Genomic DNA, 11,628 nt, shown 5'->3' on the forward strand with positions numbered 1-11,628 from the left:
GCATTGAGGACTGCTCTCAATTCCAGAATGTTTATTGGAAGAAGACTCTCCTCCTGATTCCATAGTCCCTGAGCCTTCAGAGAATTCCAGACAGCGCCCCAACCTAGTAGGCTGGCGTCTGTTGTTACAATTGACCAGTCTGGCCTGCTGAATGGCATTCCCCTGGACAGATGTGGCCGATAAAGCCACCATAGAAGAGAATTTCTGGTCTCTTGAATGGAATGAAGGACACGGCATGCATTTTGAAGTTTTGTTAACCTGTCCTCTGTCAGGTAAATCTTCATTTCTACAGAATCTATCAGAGTCCCCAGGAAGGGAACTCTTGTGAGTGGAAAGAGAGAACTTTTCTCTTCGTTCACTTTCCATCCATGCGACCTTAGAAATGCCAGTACTATCTCTGTATGAGATTTGGCAGTTTGAAAGCTTGAAGCTTGTATCAGTATGTCGTCTAAGTACGGAGCTACTGAAATTCCTCGCGGTCTTAGTACCGCCAGAAGAGTGCCCAGAACCTTTGTGAAGATTCTTGGAGCCGTAGCCAGTCCGAATGGAAGAGCTACAAACTGGTAATGCCTGTCTAAAAAGGCAAACCTTAGATACCGGTAATGACTTCTGTGAATCGGTATGTGAAGGTAAGCATCCTTTAAATCCACTGTGGTCAAGTACTGACCCTCTTGGATCATGGGCAAAATTGTTCGAATAGTTTCCATCTTGAACGATGGAACTCTTAGGAATTTGTTTAGGATCTTTAAATCCAAGATTGGCCTGAAGGTTCCCTCTTTTTGGGAACTACAAACAGATTTGAGTAAAACCCTTGTCCTTGTTCCAACCGCGGAACTGGATGGATCACTCCCATTAATAAAAGATCTTGTACGCAGCGTAGAAACGCTTCCTTCTTTGTTAGGTTTGTTGACAACCTTGACAGATGAAATCTCCCTCTTGGGGGAGAGGATTTGAAGTCCAGAAGGTATCCCTGAGATATGATCTCTAACGCCCAGGGATCCTGAACATCTCTTGCCCAAGCCTGGGCGAAGAGGGAAAGTCTGCCCCCCACTAGATCTGGTCCCGGATCGGGGGCCCTCAATTCATGCTGTCTTAGGGGCAGCAGCAGGTTTTCTGGTCTGTTTGCCCCTGTTCCAGGACTGGTTAGGTTTCCAGCCTTGTCTGTAGCGAGCAACAGCTCCTTCCTGTTTTGGTGCAGAGGAAGTTGATGCTGCTCCTGCTTTGAAATTACGAAAGGAACGAAAATTGGACTGTCTAGCCTTGGCTTTGGCCTTGTCCTGAGGCAGGGCATGACCTTTACCTCCTGTAATGTCATCAATAATCTCTTTCAAGCCGGGCCCGAATAGGGTCTGCCCTTTGAAAGGAATATTAAGCAATTTAGATTTAGACATAACATCAGCTGACCAGGATTTTAGCCACAGAGCTCTGCGTGCCTGAATGGCGAATCCTGAATTTTTAGCCGCAAGTTTAGTTAAATGTACTACGGCATCTGAAATAAATGAATTAGCTAACTTAAGGAATTTAAGTTTGTGTGTGATGTCATCTAGTGTGGATGATTGAAGTGTCTCTTCCAGAGACTCAAACCAAAATGCTGCTGCAGCCGTGACAGGCGCAATACATGCAAGAGGTTGCAATATAAACCCTTGTTGAACAAACATTTTCTTAAGGTAACCCTCTAATTTTTTATCCATTGGATCTGAAAAAGCACAGCTATCCTCCACTGGGATAGTGGTACGCTTAGCTAAAGTAGAAACTGCTCCCTCCACCTTAGGGACCATTTGCCATAAGTCCCGTGTGGCGGCGTCTATTGGAAACATTTTTCTGAATATAGGAGGGGTGAGAAAGGCACACCGGGTCTATCCCACTCCTTAGTAACAATGTCAGTAAGTCTCTTAGGTATAGGAAAAACGTCAGTACTCGTCGGTACCGCAAAATATTTATCCAACCTACACATTTTTTCTGGGATTGCAACTGTGTTACAATCATTCAGAGCCGCTAATACCTCCCCTAGTAACACACGGAGGTTCTCAAGCTTAAATTTAAAATTTGAAATGTCTGAGTCCAGTTTATTTGGATCAGAACCGTCACCCACAGAATGAAGCTCTCCGTCTTCACGTTCTGCAAACTGTGACGCAGTATCAGACATGGCCCTTGCATTATCAGCGCACTCTGTTCTCATCCCAGAGTGATCACGTTTACCTCTTAGTTCTGGTAGTTTAGCCAAAACTTCAGTCATAACAGTAGCCATATCTTGTAATGTGATTTGTAATGGCCGCCCAGATGCACTCGGCGCTACAATATCACGCACCTCCTGAGCGGGAGATGCAGGTACTGACACGTTAGGGCGAGTTAGTCGGCATAACTCTCCCCTCGTTGTTTGGTGAAATATGTTCAATTTGTACAGATTGACTATTTTTTAAAGTAGCATCAATACATTTAGTACATAAATTTCTATTGGGCTCCACTTTGGCATTAACACATATAGCACAGAGATATTCCTCTGAATCAGACATGTTTAACACACTAGCAAATAAACAGCAACTTGGAAATACTTTTCAAAGTAATTTACAAATAATATGAAACGAACTGTGCCTTTAAGAAGCACAGAAAATATTATAACAGATAAAATAATTAAGTTATAGCATCAATCTTTGTCAGAATATACAGTTTTAGCAAAGGATTGTTCCCCTCAGCAAATGATAACTAACCCAGGCAGCAGAAAAAAAATACACAAATAAACGTTTTTTATATCACAGTCAATACAATCAGCACAGCTCTGCTGTGAATGATTACTTCCCTCAAAAAAGACTCTTGAGATCCCTGAACTCTGTAGAGATGAACCGGATCATGCAGGAAGAAAATGAACCTCTGACTGAGTTTTTCTGATGCATAGTGAAAGCACCAAAATGGCCCCTCCCCCACACACATAACAGTGAGAGGGATCAGTGAACTGCTCTAATTTAAATCAAAACTATTGCCAAGTGGAAAAAAAGTGCCCAAAACATTTTTTCACCCAGTACCTCAGAGAAAAAAACGTTTTTACATGCCAGCAAAAAAACGTTTTACCTCAATAATTAATTGTCATTTAAAACCTATTGCAAGTCCCTGCAAAATAGGTTAAGTCTATGTATACAGTTTAAAAGCCAGAGAAGTACCATTTCCCAGAAAACTGAAGTGTAAAATATACATACATGACAGCCTGATATCAGCTACATCTACTGCATTCAAGGCTGAGTTTACATTATAACGGTATGGCAGGATTTTCTCATCAATTCCATGTCAGAAAATAATAAACTGCTACATACCTCTTTGCAGATTAATCTGCCTGCTGTCCCCTGATCTGAAGTTTACCTCTCCTCAGATGGCCGAGAAACAGCAATATGATCTTAACTACTCCGGCTAAAATCATAGAAAAACTCAGGTAGATTCTTCTTCAAATTCTACCAGAGAAGGAATAACACACTCCGGTGCTATTATAAAATAACAAACTTTTGATTGAAGATATAAAAACTAAATATATCACCATAGTCCTCTCACACATCCTATCTAGTCGTTGGGTGCAAGAGAATGACTGGAGGTGACGTAGAGGGGAGGAGCTATATAGCAACTCTGCTGGGTGAATCCTCTTGCACTTCCTGTAGGGGAGCAGTTAATATCCCACAAGTAATGATGACCCGTGGACTGATCACACTTAACAGAAGAAATTAACTTTTATTTAGCAGACATTATACTATACTGATTAGACCAAGCAGCTCACTTAGATGTATATAACTTCATCTGCAGAAAAGGCAATGATAACAATATATTTTAAACATAGACGTTTGCCTTGCCTCCATAGTGAAATCTAGTTGTGCTTCATTATACTCTGCTCAGCGCGCTTTTTCCTTATAGTCGCACATCGTGACTCATAACCGATATCTCCTCCTTGACAATTAAGATAATAGAGTTGAGGCTGATACAACCCAGACAAATTCTTCCAGACTCTGTGGCTTGTGGCTGGAGCCGTAGGGAGGAAGACAGGCTTAATTCCCAATACATAGCATCTAGCCTTAACATAAAACCATATATTTACAACAGTAAGGAGCCCAGCAATATGTAAAATGTAATATAGTTTCCTACGCAAGGAAGAGGTCTAACAACCTGTTATCAAGGTCCCCCGACTCACTTTGAGCAACCCAGAGAATCACCTTATCAAAACAATAGGTCCAACTACCAACATATGTTAGCCAGATAGTATTAACCAGTCGCAACATACTCATGATTGATTCACATAGTTCTCTGACAAGATGCTCACAAACAAGGTTCTCTACCTAGATCTTATATATGTGAAGTCTGAAATGAATGCCATATTGATGTCTTATAAAATCATGAACCGGGGCAGGCTCCTATGCTTACATTCCTGCTTTTTCAAATAAAGATAGCAAGAGAACGTAGAAAAATTTATAATAGGAGTAAATTAGAAAGTTGCTTGAAATTGCATGCTTTATCTGAATCATGAAAGAAAAAATTTGGGGTTTGTGTCCCTTTAAGTTCTCTCCTCTAGCAACAGCGCCATCTGCACAAAGTTGTAAGCCCATCTTTCTTCCTTGACTGCTTGGTTCTGCCTATTTACCAGTAGGAAGTATCTACTGCAAGAAGTAAGTTAGCTTGAAGACCTAAACTCTCTCACCAGAGGCACCATTCTTCAATCCAGAACTGCTCCCAATTGTCCTTCAAGCAGCTGCAGGTGTTAATTTCCAACCTGACATCAGTGCCACTAGACTGGAATACACGTTAGCACTTAAAGTATTGTTAAATATATAATAAACAAATCTATAATGAAAAGACAATGCAATAACACTTTAAATTTCAGATAAACAGTATATTTTTTTTCTGTCAAATTTCAAATTTATTTTTAATTTCCCTGTCCCAGGAATCATGAGAACACCACCAGCCAGCAACAGACTTATAAATACATATATACTGTGACCTCATGCTCAGTAGGAGCTGGTGTCTCAGAGAGTGTGCATAATTTAAAGGGACACTGAACCCAATTTTTTTCCTTCATGATTCAGATAGAGCATGAAATTTTAATCAACTTTCTAATTTACTCCAATTATCACATTTTCTTTGTTCTCTTGCTATCTTTATTTTAAAAGCAGGAATGTCAATCTTAGCAGCCAGCCAATTTTAGGTTCAGCACCATGGATAGTGCTTGCTTCTTGGAAGCTTACATTTACCCACCAATAAGCAAGCATAACCCAGGTTCTCAACCAAAAATGGGCCGGCTCCTATGCATCACATTCCTGCTTTTTAAATAAAGATAGCAAGAGAACAAAGAAAAAATAATAATAGGAGTAAATTAGAAAGTTGCTTAAAATTGCATGCTCTATCTGAATCATGAAAGAAAACATTTGGGTTTAGTGTCCCTTTAATGATGGAAGTAAACTGGACATTCTTTTTAAATTTAATGCTCTATCTGAATCATGAAAGTTTACATTTGACTTAAGTGTCCCTTTAAATAAGAAAGAAAGAACCTAACAGCTAAGTGCTATGAAGAAAGTTTAGAATGGCAAGCCTATGGAAGAGATAAATAAATTAGCAAGATGAACTATTTGTCCCTAATCCTAGTGTTGTTATGTTTGTTGTAAAACTCTTAAATGTCCACTAGATGGCGCCTATGTTCTCATGTTTTATCACTAAAGAAAATAAACTCACCCTATCAAAGCAGTATTGGTATGTCCCAGGGATGGCCAACTGGTTGCCCTCTGCACTAGTCTTTGCATTCCCAGGCCAGAACTCAAATGAGGGGGAAAAGAGAATATGAGGGTACCCTGCAACCTTACCTAAATCCCCTGTGCCACTGAACATTTTTAAGGAAGTATATTATTTGTATGTTTATTAATAATATAATAATAATAAATGTATTGGTAGTCCTTAAAAGGGACAGTCAACACTAAAATTGTTATTGTTTAAAAATATAGATAATGCCTTTACTATCCATTCACCAGCTTTGCACATCCAGCATTGTTATATTAATATACTGTACTTTATAACAAACCTCTAAATGTCTGCCTGTTTCTAAGCCATTAAAGACAGCCTCTTAATCACATGATTTTTATTTGCTTTTCACAACGGGGGAGTGCTAGTCCATGTGAGCCAAATAGATAACATTGTGATCACGGCCGTGGCTTGTGGCAGACACTGCACTAATTGGCTAAAATGCAAGCCAATAGATAGTAACTAAAAGTCATGTGATCAAGGGGCTGTCAGTAGGTGCTTAGATACAAGGTAATAACAGAGGTAAAAAGTATATTAATATAACTGTGTTGGTTATGCAAAACTGGGCGAATGGGTAATAAATGGATTATATATCTTTTAAAACAATAAAACTTCTGGTGTTGACTGTCCCTTTAAGACTTCTAAAATATTGAGCTGTGGCCACCATATGTTTGGCCATTCCTGACATATGCAATGGGAGTTACAATTAGATCAGATGGTGTAGAACCCTGGCCTGGTGCATTCCTTAAACATTAGCACGGACCAGAATGAGTTGATGTGGGAAAATGGTTAAACACACAGTAGAACTTGGAACTGCAGAGCAGTGCTGGTCCTGAAAGGTACTGAAGCTTATCCAATCAACAGCACTAGTTACACATCTAAGTTTTTGTGACTAGCACTGCTGATTGGATCAGCTTCAGTTTCCTCTCAGGACCAGCACTGCTCATGAGCGGTACTACTGTGTCTTTAACCTCTTTGAGGGGGTTAATCACACAGTAGTGCAGGGTTAAAAATCCTAAAATTGCATGTTCTAATTACTTAGAGCATCTCATTTTTTTACTATTATGTCCCTTTAATGTTAGAGCACTTTTAAAGAATGATATTTGTATCACAGTCCTGTCTTTCTGTTGTAAACCTCTTATGTTGTCACTAGATGGTGCCTATATCCTCACACATGAAAAATCATTACAGAAGCCACATCAGAGATAAATGTGAGAATTCATCTTGATTTATGTAATAATTACAGCACAGTTTGTATAGTAATAGCACTAACATTAAAAGGTAAAAATGTGCTGGGGTTAAAGGGACGGTTTACTCAAAAATGTTCTCCCCTTTAATTTGTTCTCAATTATCCACTTTACCTGCTGGAGTGTATTAAATTGTTTGCAAGTATTTCCATTACCCTTATATTAGCATTTAAAATAGTTTATTTAGCCTGTGGTATCCCCACCCATCCTGAAAGTTTTTGACCTTGAGGCCAAGCTGTGTAAACACAGCCAGTAGAAGAAATTACACTCCCAATGGGTTATAGAAGAGATAAGATAATAAAATGTTAATTTTCCATTGTTCTCTCCAGGTACTGGTGATTGGTTTATGGACAGATATAAGATAAAGAAGCAGGTATATGTACACAATGCGATAAAGTAATGAGATCTGATTATACCTACAAGCTCAGCCCATTTTATTAGGTTGTGGCTTCAAAACACAAAATCAGCTAATTCATATACACAAATAAGTCTTAAAAAAGCAAATTCTCATACATTTTATACTGTAGCTGGTAAAAAAATAATTGGAAACACATTAATGGAAAAACAATTTTATAATAAACTTTCCCTTTAAGGCTTCTTGCAGCTCCACAAACATACTGTAAAACCAGCTGGATACTGAGGAAGGGAATTGTCACCTTCAAAATGCTACACCGCACCGCAAGCCTTTACATTCTCCATACATGAGCAGTGATGTGTTCTCTGGGTTGTAAATGACAAAGCAGTGAATTCAATCACCTCTTTTACTTCTTGACTGCTGGTAATACACAGAGAGTAGGTTTTGACCCCCTTGGCTGAGAGTAGAACAGTTATACACTTAGAGCAGGATTACAGTTTTGTCTCTACTGCAGTTTTCCCAGAGTGAAACCAGAGTCCTGACTTCATCCACAACCTGTCTAGCTCCACCCATGGCATATCAAGCCCCACCCATATTATGTTCCGCCCAATAAACACGACTCTACCATTGTCTGCCACAGCTCTACCACAGAACACTCATGACTCAAATCTCCATCAGATAAAAACATTTTTAATGGCAATATATCAGGGAATAACGATTTAAAAAAAAAAAATGTCATTATTATCTCAAATATAAATACAATCTAACTTTTTTGTCTTATAGTTAAAAATCTAGAGGCTTAGTATTTTAGTAGTCATTAAAGTCAGGTAGATTAAAGCCCTCCAAAATGGTTTAATAAACCGTGTATAAACACTCCCAATGATGGCTACAAATAATCATCTCTAATATCTGAACCTAGCCTGATCAAGTCTCCCTCATTCAGTCTAGGCCTCCCAGTCCACAGTGGCATCTGGGAATGTTAGGAAATGCAGAAAGAAGTGATTTTACTCCCATTACCTGGTACTGAAACGTAAAAGGGACAATATACATAATTTTCCATATAACTGCATGTAATAGACACTACTATAAAGAACAATATGCACAGATACTAATATAAAAAAAAACAGTATAAAACCTTTTAAAAACGTACTTAGAAGCTCCCAATTTAGCACTGTTTATGAGATTAGTCTGGAACACCCACTGAAAGGGACTTAGAGCAGACCCTCCCCCTCCCCTGCATATGAATTCAATAGACCCATTATACAAATAGAAGCAATGTAACGTCAGTATACATCAGTATACATCTAAAACTGTGGGGCTTGGTTAGGAGTCTGAAAATCAGCACAATGTTATTTAAAAATAAGCAAAACTATACATTTTTACAAAAACACTCCCAGATGGGCTATTCAAATGGGTCAACTACTACACATTTATGCAAAGAAAAATGTAGTGTACAATGTCCCTTTAAACACAGAGTAGTGATTTGACTGTTGTGCCATATTCTGCCAGTAAGTCATTGTGCAGTGCAGTCATTTAAACACATTTCTTGTGTCAGGACTACATATGGCATTGATTTTACCACATGGAGCACGGAGCAGTCATTTTTGATGGTAGCACAGCACTACTTACCTATATTTCTACAGTCTTTATTCCAGATTTCCTACACATATGCCTGTGAAGCTATAATCCTTTAATATGTCTCCCCTCCCCCAGAAGCTTCAGGGCTCCTTAAATATCTTATCTCATTGCTGTGACAAATTAGGTATAAACAAGCTATAAAACAATAAAGCAATGGCAGTGTAGAATGTTGCAGGGACAAGCCTTTCTGGAAAATACAGGAAATTGCAAGTAAAGTGGGCAGAAAAAAAAATATATCAATTCTTTTGTAATTATTTTTATTTCTACTACTTAGATTTTTTCAGTAGAATTACAATTTCCAGTTGAATATCCCTTTGTCAGATTTACTTTTCTCACTGACATTAATGTGAAGTTTTACCATGTAATATGGTATATAAAAGTTCTATGTGTATTGTATTAAATTGCATAATGTGGCTAGATATATCTATAGTTTTATAGCTATCAGTAATGCCACAACTGTATGAGTATACTGATATCTGTTCTCACATTTTTACCTTTAAAACCCCTACTCACACAATCTGTTTTAGTGACTTTAGCAACAAGGCAGGTTGCCTGTTTTTTTTTTGGTTTTTTTTTGTTTTCTGTACCTAAATATTGATCCACAAATAAACAAGTCTTTCCACCACTTACCATCCAACAGGGGAAAAAAACAACTTTTTCCATTTCATAATGTGCATGACCTAATGACCTGTACAGCTGCTGCCTATCAGGTACCCACATGCTGTGCTTTTGGTGGAAGGGTTAATCCCATGCCCTCTAGGACTGTAACGGTTCAGTGGGCAGCATGACATCAGTAAGTACATCACAGTCCCCAGACTACAGAAAAGTACAACACAGAGAATATTCCCAGACATGTAATAAAGACAAGGATTGGATGCATATTTGCAATATATGTGCATACATGTCCTGTCTTCTCAGCCTGGCAATGTACTTTAATATAGGACCAGTCAACATAGATTTGCATAATCAACAAATGCAAGATAACAAGACAATGCAATAGCACTTAGTCTGAACTTCAAATGAGTAGTAGATTTTTTTTCTGACAATTTTAAAAGTTATGTCTTTTTCTACTCCCCCTGTACCATGTGACAGCCAACAGCCAATCACAAATGCATACACGTACCATGTGACAGCCATCGGCCATTCACAAATGCATACACACTTATTCTTGCACATGCTCAGTAGGAGCTGGTGACTCAAAAAGTTTAAATATAAAAAGACTGTGCACATTTTGTTAATGGGAGTAAATTGGAAAGTTGTTTAAAATGGCATGCTCTATCTGAATAATGAAAGTTTAATTTTGATTGAGTGTCCCTTTAATCATTTATATATAAACATTTCAATATGTGCAGTAAAAAAACAACAACTTTGCAATATAAATTAAGAGTTTTCCAATTATAAAAACTGGAAGTGCACATAGCAAACTTTACAAGTTTAACTTCCATATATTGGACACTAACTGGCTTCAGTAGAGATTATCAGGTGGGAAACTGCAAAATTATGATTATTTTGTTAACATAATGACACTAGATAGCTGTGTCTGCTCCAGCAAATATTGGCTCCTCAAAATAAGGTAAGAGGTGGGTGGAGTTTGACTATTTAAAAACAATTGCAGCAAGCAAGGTGTTAAAGCAATACAATACAACACAATTCACCCTACATAGTATGTAAATCTATTGTAGGCCCACAGAAAAATCTGGTAATTTCAAGGTCCCTTTTTTTTCTCCCCCTCAATGAGTTCCCAGTTATCCATTTTATAATTTTAGATATATAAACAAGACAGCAGAAGAAATCTACCTCTTAGCAGGAGTGAGAGAATAAGAGAGCCTAGCCCATTTAAAAATGTATTCCTGCAGCTGCTTTGAATACAATTAAAGGGACACTGAACCCAATTTTTTTTCTTTCATTATTCAGATAGAGCATGCAATTTTAAGCAACTTTCTAATTTATTCCTATTATCAATTTTACTTCGTTCTCTTGCTATCTTTATTTGAAAAAGAAGGCATCTAAGCTAAGGAGCCAGCACATTTTTGGTTCAGACCATGGACAGCACTTGTTTATTGGTGCTGTCCAATCACCAAGGACAACCCAGGTTGTTCACCAAATATGGGCTGGCATCTAAACTTACATTCTTGCTTTTCAAATAAACATACCAAGAGAATGAAGAAAATGTGATAATAGGAGTAAATTAGAAAGTTGCTTAAAATTGCATGCTCTATCTAAATCACGAAAGAAAGAAAATTGGGTTCAGTGTCCCTTTAACAATTATTAGCTGTGTTACCTGAGTACATTGTCTCTTTTAAACCCTTCGTGTTATTGACCCTTTTAATTATGTCCAAAGAGGATTATACCACTCTTGTCCAACAGGGATCATGTTTTCTGAAAATAATTAGTCCTTAATTAGTAACACTTCATTAAATGTGCAAGAGAATTTCTGCCATGTTCCTTATATTTTAAATACATGCTTCCATGTTTTCAACATTTGTTTTAGCTTACAATAAAATTAATTTTATTTTTTATTGTACACCAATTTTTTTTTTTTCATTTAGATATTAAAGGCACAGTAAACACCTTGAGATTTTTATATAAAATGTTTAGTTATGCATAGTGAGAAAATTTGCAGTATAC

Source organism: Bombina bombina, chromosome 1 (assembly GCF_027579735.1).
Source record: "Bombina bombina isolate aBomBom1 chromosome 1, aBomBom1.pri, whole genome shotgun sequence".
In the NCBI taxonomy this organism is placed as follows: domain Eukaryota; kingdom Metazoa; phylum Chordata; class Amphibia; order Anura; family Bombinatoridae; genus Bombina; species Bombina bombina.